This window comes from Camelus ferus, chromosome 20 (genome assembly GCF_009834535.1).
Source record: "Camelus ferus isolate YT-003-E chromosome 20, BCGSAC_Cfer_1.0, whole genome shotgun sequence".
NCBI classification, from domain to species: domain Eukaryota; kingdom Metazoa; phylum Chordata; class Mammalia; order Artiodactyla; family Camelidae; genus Camelus; species Camelus ferus.
In genome coordinates this window covers 9,645,044-9,662,218 of record NC_045715.1, presented here as the reverse complement: position 1 = coordinate 9,662,218, position 17,175 = coordinate 9,645,044, and the positions used below count along the sequence as shown (strand labels likewise).

Below are 17,175 nucleotides of genomic sequence, written 5' to 3'. Positions count from 1 at the left end.
TTATTCTAGTCTCGACGGGGGAAGCAGGAATGCCTGCGCCCACCGGCCCACCTTGACCTCCACTCACAGAAGCCCTGCTTCTTGTCCCCAAGCAGGGTCACGGGAAGTCCTGCACAGGACGTGCCATCACTGTTGACCAGCAAGCCCAGGGGACTCTCTCCTGAAGCACCCGCTGAAGCCATTTCACAGCCTGACATGAATCACGTCACCAGTGCTGTTTTCAGCAGTGAGGACACCTCTCGTTTTCTCATGAAAAAGCCCAGGTCACCTGAGGACACTCCTTGCAGTGAGCCAGCTGGCCCTCATCTCTGTGTCACCCAATTCTCTGGGTCCCCTCCAGGGTGATAGCCGTCGCTTTCACAGCAACAAATACACTGAACTGGTTAGGAGGATTAAAAAAAATCTTTGTAATCTGCTAAGTAACACCCGGATCCCTTGTCCTCTCTAAGAGAGGACGAAAGCAACTAATACCCCTACAGGTTTCCCCTGGGCTTACCGAAAAGCCATATTTTAAAAACAGTGAAAGTGCAATGTGAACCAGCCGCACGTATCAGTATTTCATCTACGTGCAGGGAATATGTCTCCAAAGTAAGATTTGGGGGAAGAGCGTTGCAATGTAAGAGCAATTAGGCCAGAGCACCTGTTCACTATGTAAATGTAAACTGGACGTGGGAAAGTACGGTGAGTCGTATCATACCCAGAGGCCTGTCAAGTCACCTGTGGTTACTTATTTAGCTCTTGGTGATGCTGCCCCCAACGCCCAGCACCGCCCGAGGTGCAGTGAGATATATAAAAATCAAAAGAACATGCAAACTGCCTTCACCCTCACATAAATGACAACCTTAACCAGAGACTCAGTTTTTCACCCATCTGCGACAATTGGAGAACAATACAAAACGTTCCTATAAACGGTAAGTGCGAGAAGCACGGAGGCTGACGTGCGTTAAGTCCCAGGCCGGCTGGTAAGCAGTTTTCATATGTTATCTCGTTAAATCTTTAGGAAGACAGGCAAGTGCTGTTATTAGGCTGAGTGGAATGAAACAGAGATTGAGAGGTTTGAACTGGCCAGAAGCGATGCCGTGAGAAAGGCAGGGCTGGAATGCGGGTCTGCTTGACCTCAGAGCTTAAGCTCTCCCCAGTTCTGCGCACGTGTCAATGAGAGGACCAGAGAGGATGTGCCGTGGTCGTTCGGAGAAGACAGTCACAGAGGGCCACAGGGTAAAGGTGCAGCACAGTGTACCGGGAATGCCCCAAACCTGGCCAGAACCGGGACCAAAGTCAAGAGGAAACGCTGGCAGCTAGGCTCTGGGTGATGTGGGGGAGCTGTGCGTTGTGAGCAGCTCCATTCCCAGATCTGAAAAGGGAAGCAACTTCTGCAATGTCACACCGATCCCTCAGCTGTGAAAGGTGGTAATTAAACAAGATGCTGTCCAACTCTTGTCTCGGGGAGAGGGTCAGAGGAGGACACGGGACAGCTCAGGGCACAACTCGAATGCTGGAAGCATATCTCCATTGTAGGAACCTCTTTGATTGGCTGTATTTGTGCACCCTGAGTATCATCAGATTGGCACAGACTCTGACACCCAAAACCTCTTGAGATGGGCACATTGCACTTGCTCTGTGAAGGGACGCTAAGGGTCCATGCTTTCTTATTTAAGGTCTAAAACTATCTTAAAGTAACCCAGATCTCAGTGATACGTGAAATAAAGTAAAGTGCTGCATCTCAATTGTGTGGAACTGGAATCTGAGAACCTCTCCTCTCCTAGGGAAGTAAGAGCAGAGGCGAGAAAGGCAGATAAAATGGGAGTGGGAGGTGAAAGTCATCTTTTGGGAGGGTGAGCAACGTGAATCCAGGAGACCAATTTCTTTTTATCATAAACTAATTTATTTATTTGGTGGGAAAAACATCTAAGGAAATGTTTCTGGGAACTTTCAGACAAATTTCTAAGTAAAATTCTAAAATTCTCTAGAGGACTATGTGTCTAATATAAAAGAAGTTCTCGTTTTATTCCTAACATCGTTAACAGTGCACAGTATATGTGTTATCCATCTGCATGTATTTGCCTATGTAGTCTCCACTATGCCCCTCGTCTGCAGGTGAGCAACTAGAGGGACAAGAAGCCCAGTAATTTACCTGAAGTCAAATGGCCAGGGAACACTGAAGCCAGGGTTCAAACCCAAATCCACCTGAACCCAAAGCCTTAGCTCTTGACTGGCTCCAATGGCAGTGTGATCACCAAGTCACTTTTCTCCCTCTATGCATAATTAGATGTGTCCACAATGAAACGAGGTTGGTTTGAACAAGTGACTCCTCTGCATAGTGGGATGTTCAGTTTTACATACAACTCGGTGTTCTTCAGTTTCCTTTCAAGCCACAAAACCACCACCAGTACCAACAGCAAAAAATCCAGTATGAAGTATTTAAGCAAAAGTTAGTAGGTAGGTGTTTAGAGTCAACAGCTTGTCTTTTTTTTTTTTTTTAGGTACACTTTATACATAGTGAAAGATGCAGATCATAAATGTACCTCAGTGAATTTTGGCAAAACTATACACCTATATAAAAATCACCCAGTCAAAGCACAGAATATTTCTATCACCCAAGAAATTTCCATTTTCCTATCTCACAGGCAACCCTATTCTGATTTCTAACACCATAGATTAGTTTGGCTATTACAGAACTTCACATAATTGGAATCACACGGTGTGTAACCTCTTGTGTCTTATTTCATAGGCTCAGCATGTTTTTGAAATTTATGTTTTTGTTCATATCTATTGTTCAACATTTTTACTGCTGAGTGGTAGTCCCTTGTCGGAACATAATACAATTTGCTCATACATTCTCCTGCTGATGGACATTTGGACTGTATCCAAGTTTTGGCTATTATGAATAAAGCTGACATATCATACTTGTACAAGTCTTTTTATGGGTAAATGCTTTCATTTTCTCTTGAGTTTATCTCTAACTGTGGAATGATAAGTTACTGGGGAAACATATGTTTAATTTAGATGAGATTGGGCACATTCAGGGTGGTATGGCCATAGACAACATATGTTTAATTTAAATGACACTGCCAAAAAGTTTTATAAAGTGATTTTTACAACGAGACTTCTAGTTGCTCCACATCTTTGCCTACATTTGATGTTATCACATTTTAGCCATTCTAGTAAAATGCTATCTCACTGTGGTTTTACTTCGTACTTCTCCGATAACTAATGATGCTGAACATTTTTTCATGTGTTTGTTTTCCATCTCTGTATCTTCTTTGATGGTGTGTCTGTTCAAATCTTTAGTCAATTTCGTTGTTGTTGGATTGCTTGTTTTCTTGAGTTCTGAGAGTTTTTTTTTATATGTTCTGGATAAACCTTTTATCAGATACGTGATTTGTAAATGTTTTCTCTAAGTATATGTCTTGTCTTTTTTTTTTTTTTTTTATTCTCTCAGCTGTGTTTTCCTAAGAATAGAAGTTCTTCATTTTGATGAAGTCCAATTTGTCATTTTTTTTCTTGTATGGGTTGGGTTTCTTTCGCTGTAACTTAAAAAATCTTTACCTAAACCAAAGTCGTGAAGATTTCATTCTGTTTTCTTCTAAGAATTTAATCATTTTAGGGTTTTCATTTAGGTGTATGATCCATCTTGAGTTGATTTTTGTCTACAGCATGACGATCAAAGTTAATTTTTAATTTTGCATGTGAATATCCAGTTATTCCAGTCATTTTGTTGAAAAAGCTCCTTTCTGCACCTAATTTGCTTGGCACTTCGGTAAAAAATTGAGTGACCATATATGTGTGGGCCTATTTCTGTACCCCATTCTATTCCATTGATCTATTTGTCTATTACAATGCAATATCTTCACTTTTATAGCTTCACAGTAAATCTTGAAGTCAGATGGTTTTCCAACTTTGTCCTTTTTTAAAGGTTTTTTTTTTTTTTTTTTTGGCTACTCTAGGTCATTTGCATTTACATATAAACTTTAGAACTAGTTTGTCAATTTCTATTAAAAAAAATCTTCTGGGATTTTGAATGGGAATGCACTGAATCTATCTGTAGACAACTGACATCTTAACAATATTGAATTCTTGATTCAAGAAAGAAAGTTCTTGAATATAGTATATCTCTTCATTAATTTAAGTCTTCTTAAATAACTCTTAGCTTTTTAAAAAATAATTTTGTTTAATCCATTCCCAAGTATTTTCCCCCTTAATAGAGGCACTGAGGATTGAACCCATAACCTCACACATGCCAAGCACATGCTCTGCCACTAAGCTTTCCACCCACTGTGTTGGTGCTATTGTGAATTTTTAAATTTTATTTTAAATAAATTTTTTAAATTTTATTTTAATTTGTTTGCTATTAGTATATAAGAATAAAAATGATTTTTATATGTTGACCTGTATCCTGCAAGTCTGATAAACTTATTCGTTATTTCTAGCATTACTTTCTAGATTCCTTAGGATTTTCTATGTGTACAATCATGTCATTTCTATTTCAGGACAGATCATTTCTTTTCTGATCTTTTTGTCTTTCCTTTCTTTTTCTTGCCTTATTACAGTGGCCAGAACCTTCAGTACAATGTTGAATAAAAGTGGTAAAAGCAGGTGTTTTTGTCCTGTTGCTCATCATAAATAAAATGTGTTCAACAGGTCTTCATTAAGTATGATGCTAGTGGTAGGATTTTTGTTTTTGTCCTTCTCCGGATTTTAGAGGGTGTTTTTCTTTCAGAGTTTTTAATCTATAAATGGTTGTTGAATTTTGTCAGATGCTTTTTTGTCATCTCATTACCTATTTTTATTTTTATTTAAACCTAGATTCCAAATATCTCTGCCAGCTATTTGCTGTTTATCTCCTTGTTTTCTGGTATGTGTGGTCTTCTACACAAACTGGTGACTCCAACACAGCATGAAGCTGGAATCACACAACATGACTGAAATCTGATATTTCCTAACAGCTGTACTTTTGTGTGGTAGCTTCTATTTTCACTCAAATACTGCTCGTTGTAGGAGTGCTTTTAATTTTGAGCCAAATCATTCCAGAATAACATATTTAAGTCTTAGAAGTAGTTACTGCAGAGTTTCTTTCACCTACCACATTTCTTGAGACAAATGTAGCCAAAAGCCTCAGAACTTGGCTTGTTTATCAGAATCGACTCACAATCTGAAAAAGAAATGCAGAAATATTGCAGGTCCTCCCACTGCATCAAAAGCCATGCAGCCAGGAAAGACTGGAAAGGAAATGAAGCACCGAGATGTGCTGCTGGGCAGCCAAGGACCGTGTTATCTATGGATCAACCTGATCAAACCGTGGTCATTAAGGAGCATTAAGGAGCAGTTTGGGGGGGAAAATGTTATAATTTTACCAGCCGAGATTTGGCTAGGAAAAACAACTACCTAATCCCAAGGATTGCTAAAAACTTCTTATTCTATTCCCTGAGCAACGGTCACTCGACCTCTAAAGGAGATGTCCATCATATTATCAGATGAGACAATGCTTGAAGCTAAGCCTCGTCTGGATTAAGAGTTACTTTTTTCTTTCTGTGGCTTCATGCTTTATACCTCTCTTTTCCTTTTCCTTATCTTCTCTACTTTCAAACTTTTCTGTCAACCAAACATACCAAGCACCTAGAAAGCAACTTCTGTTGCTGACTACCAAAGAGGATATGCTCAAACTAGACTTGCTCTTCACGATCAGCTTGGGAATGTTCTTATAACAGTGACACTCTCAAGTCTCAGAATAGCCTGAAACAAGCTTCCTTAGAAATTACCTTCGGGGCCAAGTCACTCATGAAAGCAAGACTTCATACTTGAAGCCTGAGTGTTGCGTCCAGTGAGAAAACCTAAAGGGAACTGGGGTCAAATAAGTTTAGGAATTGTGATGTATTATTACATCCTCCGGGAAATTCACAAGACACAGCTGCATATCAAAAGCCCTCAATATACTCTTTAACCTAGCATGACTCTCAATCTTTTTTGACCATGGAAACAATTGTTTTGGTTTGGTTTGGTTTCATTTGGTTAACTATGTAATACCTTTCAACTCTCATTCCATAGACCACACTTTGACACTGTCACTTAACCTTCTATGTTCATTGGTACCCTATATACACTCAGCTGTGCCTCCTACAAAAGGGAAATGAGCAAGTCTCAGTGCAACGTTCTATGCTGGATTATCACAATCATCCTTTAGGACCCTTCAATCTGGCATTGTCATCATGGCTTCTTGGACGGTGGGCATCCTTTGGAAAAGGATCATATTTAGATCTGTGGCTTGACTTGATAGCTGAAGGAAGGTGAGGGTGAAGGAGGGTCCAGATAGAGTGAAAGCATCAGTGAAGAAAGGAGAAAAGGGGAAGAGGGTGAAGACATTCAAGAGCTGCATAGAGAAAGTACACTGCCTTTGAGGGAGACTGGGCAGTCTGCACGTGTGGTTCAGTCCTGAGGGATGAGGTGGGACTTTATCTATGATGAGGCCAACAGTTTTTATTGAAGCTAATTAACGTGGCTTAACCCCCACTTTGTTATGTTCAAGTCATTCCTATTATGGGCAATGAGATCCTGTTTCTTCTTTTGCCTCTCCTGCCATCTCTTCTTTCGGGGTCTTGGGTTGGTTTAGTTGAGCTTTTATTATTAAGACAACTTATCTTCTTTAATGTGAAACTTCTTGATTCATTCCAGTATGTTTTCATTTTTTTCCTGTATCTCAGAATATGCTTCCTCTGTATGTCTGACCATGGGCAGCTGCCAACCTCATGCCACCCTCACAACGAGCCAGGGCAAGCGCCCAGGGTTTTGGGAGATGCTCCCCGTGTTCTTCTTGCTGCTGGCAGATGGGCAGTGACTCACAGAGCCAGCCCTTGAGAGAAAGGAATTGGTTCTGCCAGCTGGTGCTTAAGAGAAAAAGAAGGAAAATGCAAGGCTCCCAGAGATCTGCTGGCAACACCAAGGCCAGCCTTGGACATCCTCCCCGCGTCACCACACCCTCCCCTGCCTCCACTTCCGCCTAGCCTCACGCCTTGGGAAATCTGGAGTGTCCCTGTCAGGGCGTGCGTGGAAGGAAGTTCACATTTTCGATGCAGCCAAGGAATTCTCTTCCCACTCTTCCCTAGAGTTCTGCGAGATACTTGCTGCATTTGGTATTTACTGTTGGAAAGAAGAGCTACAGTCATGGTGACAGCCTTGCTCTCCACGCCCAGCCTGTTCTACCAGTCAGAAGGACACGTTTATGAGGTGTGAGCCTGAAGATGGAAATGAGAGCAGTTTGGGTTCATAACCTGTGGAATCGATCAAGCTAGTCTTATGTTGTCAGCTGGGGACCCAACAGAGAACAGTGCCTGGCAGTTAGAAGGTCTGCCTTTCGTTATGAAGGGGCGGCAGGTGGCTGGTCTAGCCAGGAGACCCCACGCTCTTTGCACAGGTCTTGAGTGACTTTCAGCCTTCACCGAGGTGGCCGGCCAAGGGCCTCCGGAGAATCGGACAGCCCTTCAGAAGAAGAGTGGCTCCACTGGCTGGAGGGCAGGTGTCCTGACCTGAGGTGGGGGGTCTCCAGTCTCCGCCCAAGCGCAGACGTGCTTGCTTCAAGTGGATGCCCCTCACGTGGGCGCCCCTCACGTGGGCTGGCTGCTGCCACGGGACAGGCAGGAAAGGGATGGAGAGAGAAAGAACTCTTCCATCTTCACCTTCAGCATCCCTAGCCATCCCCAGGATCTAATCTATTGAATGGCCACTTTCATTCCTACCTTCTCGCTGTTGATTATGTTGCCCAGTGGAGAAGGGGCTGGATTTTCCAGAAAATTTTTCTGTCAAGTCATGATTCCCCAAAGCTCAGAGTCCAGGACCAGAAATGTGCGTGTGCCGTCCACAAGCCTTCTTAAAAGAAAGCCTGGCCCTTGAAGGGTGTGTTTCGAGGACCGAACTAAATCCAAACTGAAAAGTGAATTTGTGTACCTGTTTGAGGTTTAGAAGGTCAGTGACTCCATCCCCTTCCTCTGGAGCCTGCACAGGGCTCCCAGCTCCCCTCTCATCTGCGGGTGAGAGGCACTGGTTTATGCTGACGGCAGAGTGTAAAATTAAGTGAGTGGCTGGTTATTCCATTTCTAGCACATCACAGTCCTTCTTATACAGAGCAGGTGTGCACAGAGTTTAATCTGTTATTTGTTTTCTTTTTAATCTCAGGGGGGATCTGGACGAGGTTAACTCCCAGTTATTCAGGTTATCGAGTTTGTCTGCTGCCAGCTGAGCTGGGCCTCGGGTGGAGAGTCGCTGGAAGCAGACAGATGCAGGCGGTACTGTCCCAGGGAGAGGGCTGGTCTGCTCTAGGGGTTCAGGAACGGAAGGGGAGAGACAAAGCGCCAAGGGACCGGGTGTCGGCGCTTGTCGACAGATCTGGTATGGAACCTCAGAGCAAAAAGTAAAGAATCATTCCAGGGTTTCAAAGTCTAGCGTAGCTTCATACAACTGAAATGCAATGCAATCCACATACATAATTACAAATTTTCTGGTAGCCATATTAAAAACGCAAAAAAGAAATAGATGAATAGTATTATTATTTTGATAATTTTTAATTTAACCTAATGTGTCCCAAATATCATGATTCAAAGTTAATATTTTACCGACTGTTTTTGTTTTTAATACTAAGTCTTCCAAACCTGGTGTGTCTTTCCCAGTTACAGCACACCACGTCACAGATGAGGCACATTTCCCACGGGGCTGGCGGCCCCCGCAAAGCCTGAGGGGATCAAGAAGATGTCAGGGGAGATGTGTGGAAAGGGGTCCTTCGTTCCAAGAGGAATTCAACAAGCTTGTGCCATGTTAGGTTTTGGATCATTCCGGGATGCCCGAGAGATGGCCAGAAGGAAACTGAAGATAGAGGACTGGTGGTTGGGGTCGGGGAGGTACAGAAGATTGACTGGCCAAGGCAGATGTGAGGTAATAAAATTCCCCTGCTACTATATTCTGAACTACTTGCTGCACGAATGCCCAGACATTGTTCTCCATTAAGATTTAGCCCCTTGACACACGCCCATAAGAAGAAAGGGCTAGGCCCACCTCTGGTGAGCAGGCTTCCCCCAAAGCTTTTGAAATACGAAGTACTGGAGAGATTACTGCACTCTGCCAGCCTCTGAGTCATTCCCCAGTACCCATCAAAGACTCAGATACAAGTGCTTTTTGTTAACTGCATGTATGTTAAAATACCAAAAAAAAAAAAAACAGTACAGAAATGTATACATCAGAACATAAATGTATTCTCAGTTAATTTTTCTATTTTTCTTATAAAATAAGGATGCATCACACTGTATCATACCATGCCATTTTCTCTTCAGTGTATGTTGTGGACCCAAACCTCCACCTCATCCTTTTTAATGCAGGCACACTACTCTACTGTGCGACTGTTCCACCATTGATTTATCTGATCTCTCGTTGATGGAAATTTATGTTGCTTCAGACTTTTTTTTTATTTGCTATTATCAAATGCTACAATGGCTGTCCTTCTACATACATCTCTGTACAACTGCCAGTTTTATTCCCTAGGAATACATTTTGAAAGTGATTATAATTATCAGTATGAATATTTTTAAGTTCTCAGTGAAAATGGCTAAATTGCTCCATAAGGCTTACACACATTTACCTTCCCTTTAAGTATTTCTGTTTCCACAACTCCAGGGTAATATTGGTGATTTTTATTCTTTTCAATTTTGTCAATCTGATGGTTGGAAAAAAAATCATATTACATTTTACATTTTAACTTCTTTGATTACTAGTGATAAGCAGTCTTTAAATATGTATGGAACATTTGTATTTCTTCATCTGTGAACTGCCTGTTCCAATTTTTTGCCCATTTCTATACTGGACTTATGCCTTTGTCTTACTAACTTAACGATACTTATATTTTGTCTATAATACAACTTGAAGATTTTTTTTTTCCCAGTTGTCTGCTCTTGATTTTGTTTGTGGTGCCTTTGCTTAACATTTGCATTGCACATAAAAATCAGGCTAAAATAATCACGTGGAGAAGCTGGAGGTGGGAACTGGAAGAAGGGGTAACAATGGGAAGAAATAATTCAGTGCTTTCCTTTAGTGATAAAACTGGCCTAAAGGCAATATTTAGGAGCAATGGAAATCTCTTAACTCTCTGTACATCTGGTGTAAGTCTCATTTTATTAAAAACAAAGTACAAGTTTGTATTTTATTTTAGTAAATAACTGAATCTCTAAACTGTAATAAGATAGAAAAATAAAGAAGGATATTTTCTCTTCCAGCCTTAATTCTCATTCTTCTTCAGAGACATGCCCACTGGGAAATAGAAACAAAGGTCTTGGAAAAGTAATTTTGCTGCTTTAGAAGCAACGGTAACAACGGAAATACTCTGCAGTTTAAACAAGGTTCTCCACATTATCCTTTTTCTCACAGACGGGGCTGCTGGGCCAGGTTAACATCGCATTTACTCCAGAAACATCTTTAAGCACCTACCCTGCGCTAAGTGCTTCTAAAAAGGGGAGAATTTCTTGCCAACTGGCAGCGGGACAAGAGCATGAAGCAGCTGGGCATCACTCTTAACGGTGCCCGAACCCAGTAAATATAGGAAAATCAATTAGCACGGCCCTGTCTTGAAGGCCTTACAGGCTCACAGGGAGTAAGGGATATTGAACAGGGATACTGAACACACTTGGGCCATGCAGTGCCTCCCACCCACTAGGGGTGGGTCCAGTGTGGTGGGAGGTTGGTTCTCCCTCAAGGATCCAAGCAGTTTTTGGACGAGGCATTTTTTGGAGATAACTTATGTAGTTAAGCTACCCAGAAACTAAGAAAGCAGACTTCAAATAGTTCAGAGGAGAGAGATGTAAGCACAAAGACCAGAGATTCTCGAAGCACTTGCCATCTTCACGATGCCCTGCTAAGGGAATAGTCTGAGATACAAAAATACAAGCAGTGAGAACAGGTGATGCACAGACCATCAGGTGGTGAGGGCTGTGGGAACTGGCATGTTGGTGCCCATGGCTCCAGCATGGGCCAGCCTCCGATGTGACTCCTTTTAAAGATAAGATGACTTTTCAAGCTATAATAATAACTATGGCTCTCACTTATACGGCCCTTTTTACTTTCCAGGGTCTGTTCCAAGCACCTTACGTACAATAGCTCATTTATCCCTCACAGAAACCTTAGACCTCCCTTTTTCAGGTAAGGAAATTGAGGCACACAGGGTTTTAGCTACTCACCCAAGGCTGTTTGGTTTGGAGGTGGTGGGGGTCAAAATTTGAACCTGAGCTGGGATGTGAACCCAGCCACTCAGACTTCATCATCTGTGTCCCTGATCACTGTCCTCCAAGCTGGTACGTTTACTGAGTATTCAGTACGTTGCAGGTCAATGTATTTACTATGTATGCATGATCTCAACTGCCATAAACCTGGCAGGCTGTGACGCTGACAGCACGATTTCTCCCCTTTAATAGCATGAGAGGTTCTTTGTTGCCAAGAGGTTCTTTGTTGTCACCAAGTAAGAAGTGGCGGGGCCAGGACTCGGACCCAGGGAGAATGACCCTGGAGAGAGCCAGAGCTCCTAGGCACCACCATGGAAGTAAGCAGTGCAGGAGGAGGGGATGGCGGTCCCGAGGCACTTGGTACCGGACTCACCGCGTCTACTGTTAGAGTTCTCTCTGGAGCCCCCCAAACAAGTGCATATTCAAAGGATGACCTGCAAACATTTGAGGAAGTTTGCAGGAAATGGAGGGGACAGGCTTAGCTGGAAGGAAACTGGGAAGAATCCTTGATACCAAGGATTCTTGAGAAAAGGCAGGAAAAAAAAAAAACGGTCAGGAAATTCAGAGGGGAATTCTGTGTTGGATGTGGAGTTGGTCTAAGTTGCCTCTTCTATTTGCTCATTGAATCTTAATCATCTTCAAACAAACTCAGTTCCCTTTAAGAACATTCACAGATGACAGAATCAAGATGTGGGACGTTCAGGAGAAGCCGTTTGTCCAGCATTCTCTTAACCAGCACTTGTATGCTTCACCAGTTCTTTGGTCCGTGGGGTTCATAATCACGTTCCTAACGAAATAAAAGTGACGTCGGCATTTTAAAAGATAGACTGGATTATGTTCCGTGTAATTCACTGTTCAGAGCATTTTGTAGCGTTCTAATCCTTTTTGACATGTTGTGCTCCATGAATGATAACTAATAACTCACCTATAACCAGAAGACATGATTAACCAGGATAACCCACCTCCTAACCATGACAAATAGCAAATGTTCTGGAACAGTCTCTGAACGGGAAGCCTGAGCAGCGTGATCTGTGAAGCAGTTTCCAGTGGGGACCCAGAGGCAGCGACCCCCTGCTCACTTCCTCCACTGGCCGAGCCCAGGTCCCAGAGATTCGGGTTGACTTGCCGGCCCCGGGGTTTATGCACTTCTGCTTGTAAGTCTGACCGCCAGGAGCGCTCCTCATGGGTGCATTCTCCAGGGCGCAGAAGGTCTGTTCTTACCCAGGACTGTCTGATGGTCTGGGCGTGAACGCCAAGAGACAGATGACAGCTCCAGCTTCAAAGGTAATCCCCACCAACCCCAACAAGATGTCCCAAACAGCACTCTCCCACGGACAGGAGGTCACTGGGTTTACTTAGGGAGCTACTCACACCAGTGACAGTGTTGTGAGGCAGCGTGCCCGCAGCCAGCCAGGGCGGCGTGCTCCACACCCCGACTCCCCACCCTCTCTGCTGCCTGGCTGCTCTCATCACTGACTGTTAACTTTGAGGCGTCACCTTGTTAGGGCTAGCTGGTCACCCCGCTCCTAGGGCTGGCCTGACAAATCTGCCTGCAGCCCATGTCCCAGAAGGAAATCAGAGGAGGCTGACTGCTGGGCTGGGGCCACAGTGGGTTTGCTGCCAGGTCCTCTGCCCTGGGCCTTTTCTCCACTTCTGTCTTGTCACTGACTTGTCACTGGACCTCTTCTCTCTCGCAGGAGGTCTCCTGTCCCCTGGCTTCCTCCAGAGCCTCTCTGCAGAGCATGCACAGAGGGCTCTGCACATCAGCTGTGCTCCAGGCAAGCTCCACGGACCAGAAGGGAAAGCCTGCGCCCCGGTCCCAGGCCTCTGCTTTCTGGGTGGTCCTGAGGCCGTGCGGCTTGTTTCCTCAGCTGCAACCCGGAGGGGTAACCGCTCCCCGGCTGCGATGGGGGGAAAATGAGAGTGAAAGGGAGAATGGGTATGAAAGGCCTTTGGAAACGGAGAAACACCCTACGAGGTAAAACAGGAGACAGACGTGCAACCTTAAAAAGGAAGGAATCCCGACTCACACTACAGCGGACAGGACCCTGACGTTACGCTAGTCGGCCACCGACTCAGGCCATGAGTAAGGAGATACACGCCTGGGTGAGGAGACAAGTATTCCAGAGGAGCATTCCAATACTGCAGAATTCCCTCATGCAAGCCTCTTGTAGGTTTCAGAGGTGCCAAGCGACACAGGGTGGGAAAGAAGTAATGGGTGTCGGAAATTAAAAATATAATTTAAAACCCCTCCGTTCCTTATTCTTCAACCACTGAGATTTAAACTTTTTTTAAAAGATAATCTAGTATTATGTTAAATGCAAAAAATCCCATGACACTCCACTTCTGGGTATAAACCCCAAAGAGCTGAAAACAGGAACTCTCACAGATAGCCGTACACCCATGTTCATAGCACCGTTATTCACAACAACCAAAAGGTGGAAGCGACCCCAGTATCCATCAACAGATGAATTAAAAAAACAAAATGTGGTCTGTCCATACAAAGGAACATTGTTCAGGTTTTTAAGGAAAGGAAATTTTGACGCGACGACACGAATGAACTTTGAGGATATTGTGCTTTGTGAAATATAAGCCCGTCACGGAGCACAAATACTACATGATTCCACTTACAGGAGCTGCCTAGAATTTAGCCAGACCTTGCTTTATTGATCTTTATTGTGTTTTTGCAAATTAAAGGTCTGGGGCAACCCTGCGTTGAGCAAGTCTACTGGCACCATTTTTCCAACAGCATTTGCTCACTTCTAGTCTCTGTGACACATCTTGGCAATTCTCTCACTATTTCTTTTTCATTATTACTGTATTTGTTACGGTGATCTGGGGTCAGTGAACTTTGATGTCACTACTACGACTCACTGAAGGCTCAGATGATGGTCAGCATTTTTTAGCGAAATTAAGGTGTGTACGTTGTTTTTTTAAGACTACAGTTCAGTGTAAAAGTAAGTTTTATATGTACCAGGAAACCAAGAGATTTATGTGACTTGCTTTACGGCAGCGGTCTGGAACCAAACCAGCAGCATCTCCGAGGTCTGCCTGTAGTCAAATTCACAGAGACAGAAGGTAAAATGGTGCTTTCCAAGGGCTAGCGGGAGAGAGGGTTATTGCTTAATGGGTACAAAATTTCTGTTTTGCAGAAATGAAAGGAATTCTGGAGATCCATTATACAACAATGTGAACATACTTACCGCCACTGAACTGTACCCTTAAAAATGACAAAGGTGGCAAACTTAATGTTATGTTCATTTTACCACAACTGCACATCACGAGCTCTCAGAAGCCACCTGATTTTAGAGGCGTTTCTGAGACTTGAGTATACAAAACATTCAACCCATATTTATGGAATTTAAGACTATGTTGTGCTCCCATGACTCTGAGGGGCTTCAATAAAGGAAAAGGTCTCTGTCCGGAGAAGAGACTTAGATGGAACAACGAGGCTGCTGACCACATCATCTTTCATACACTTCGAAGAATCTCAGTTGAATAGGTGCTCAGTTTCCAGACTTCCTACCTCTGCTTCTGTTGCCCCCGACGGTGGGCTCTCAGCCTCCACTGCAGCAGTCCAGCCCTTCCAAGTGTCTCTCCCCGAGGCGGCTGCCTCACCTTCCTTCTCTGCTCACGCTGCGTGTTCTGCCTGGGTCATTAGCCTTTCTTTTACAGCGTTTGCCATCTCTATGCTAATGAGTCTCCAGCCCAGATTCCTCTTCTGAACCATAGATTTTTATACCCAAGTGCCTATTGAGTATTCCCATCTGAAAGCCTCTGAGTATCTCCTTCTATCCCAAACCTACGTACCCCAGCCCTTCCGGCGTTTCAGCGAATACCACCACCATCCTCCCAGGTACAGAAGCCACAGAAGTCAATCATAGCTTTCCCTCCCTCACCCCTACATGTAAGTCCTATTGTTTCTATCTTGCAGCTATCTTTGGAGTTCCTTCTGCCACTTCCCCACCGTCACCGTGGCCTGGATGGATACAACGGCCTCACATCACACTGCTCCAGACATAACCCCCTGTACTGGGTCGAGGTACCGCAGATGGCACACTGCCATGGGGTCCTTGAAGAATCCCTACTAACAGAGGTTCTTGGCAGGGTCATCAGCTACCAGCAAGGGATGGAGAGGTGCCCTGGGGCTAGCAACAGTGGGGAGCCTTGGGTGGCTGGACCTAAAAGGAGCTGACACCGTATACAACCTAGAGAGAGAGCCACAGCAGGGAGAAAGGTCTGCCAGGCAGGATCCGTGGCTGCAGCAGGGAAAACAGCCAGTGCCTCTCTGAGGCATGGCAGGGAGGGAGCTGGGGAACAGATACCCCAGTTTCTCTCTCCTTCTACCCTCCCATCTCCTGCTCCTGCCTCCTATGGGCTGAACGTGCCTGGAAATCATAGGGCAGAGAAGCCTGCTATTGCAGCCCCAAACGTGCCAGGCTACTAGACCACAGAGTGGGATGGAGAAGGTAGCAAGTGGGTCTGGAGGGGCAGATGGAAAATATCCAACATACCCTCTAATTCAATTTACACACTGCAACTCAAGCATCTTTCTATGGCACAAATCTGATTTTGTCACCCCTTCACTAAAGGTATTCAATGGCTCCACATTGCCCCAGGACAATGTCTGAACCTCTTAGCACGACCCCTGCCTTAATCTCCAGGCGCACACCCATCAAACCCACCACTGCCCGTGCCCCTGACCCTGACTGCTCTTCCTCTTTCTCTCCATTCCAGCCGTTCTGAATTGATGGGTAATGCCCTCTTGGGTCTCTGTACCCCTTTCCCTGCCAATTTATTCCACTGGCCAGTTCTCACTTGAGTCGTGGCCTCCTCCAGGCAACCTGCCCTAACCATCCAAGACGGGGTTGGGTGTCCCTCTTGTGACTCATCTCTCTCTCTCTCCTCGCCCCTACTGTAGCACTCTGTGCTCACTCAGCAAACACTGTTGTTTTTGCCTATTTCACATCCATTCCTCCCACAGATCAGAAATACATTGAAAGCAAAGGCCGACAGCCCAAGCACCTGCACAGTGCCTGGCACGCAGGCACGTGGCACATATTTGCTTAGTCAATGAAAGAATACTCACAAAAATCCTGTGACGCTGATATTCTCATCTCATTTTTTTTATATGTGGGGACACTGGGGTCTGGAGATGTTCAGTGACTTGTCCAAAGTCACAAGGCTGGCTCAAGATGACATCCAGACTAAAGAACCTGTGAGTTCTGCCTCTCGAGTGGGTGTCCATTCCACCTCCCTGGGTTGCCTGCCAAGGATGCCCCAGAGCTGCCAGAGAAAAGTGCTGCTTTGCCCTGATGTGCCCAGAAGTCTAGGCTCCTCTGCACACAAACGGGTCCCCCCTCCCTAGAGAGCATATAAGTTTCCTTCTTTGGCTGGTTTCTCTGGCAACAAGGCAAGAAGTAAGAACTGATGTGGGGAAACAGTGTCAGAGAGTTTGAGAAGGCAAGTTCTGAGGCCAAATGCTTTCGCTGGAAAGATGAGAGAGAGAGAAAGTCACTGGAACCCAGTATCCCCGCCCCAGCCAACGCGCTAGTCCAGCATCACGCCTGACCAGCACTGGAACGCTTCTCACACTAGCCCGAACTGTGCGGAAGCCCAGTCCCTCTTACAGCAGATACACCTGCTTTGATTCATTTTCTCAAATCCCGTGAGGGCTGACGTCCAGGGTTGTGAGATGGCAAGGGAACACTGGGAAGCAAAAGGCCTATCGCCCAGTTTTTGTGAGCAGTTTCTGGATTTCTGCTCCCCCCTCCCACCCACTTCTCCCCCTTCTTCCCGCTGAATGGAGAGTGTTTAATAGAGCGACTGCAGGCTTTCATCCAAAGGAACAAACAGCTAGCAAGCCTGGCTCTCGAAACACTAGGCGGATGTCAACATGGGAGCCTCGGAGAAATTCTTCTTGAAG

At 44.8% G+C, this 17,175-nt stretch overlaps 1 long non-coding RNA gene across 4 annotated transcripts in view; it reads right to left on the bottom strand.

Moving 5' to 3' along the window:
* LOC106729330 overlaps positions 1–17,175 on the bottom strand; it is a 71,808-nt gene that overhangs the window by 36,213 nt on the left and 18,420 nt on the right. Inside the window, exon 3 of one of the 4 annotated variants that reach the window (XR_001365716.2) lies at positions 3,352–13,150. The exons of the other annotated variants lie outside the window; for them this stretch is intronic. This is a non-coding gene — a long non-coding RNA (uncharacterized LOC106729330). Of the gene's footprint in view, positions 1–3,351; positions 13,151–17,175 lie in introns of those variants that run through there. 4 annotated transcript variants of the gene reach the window in all.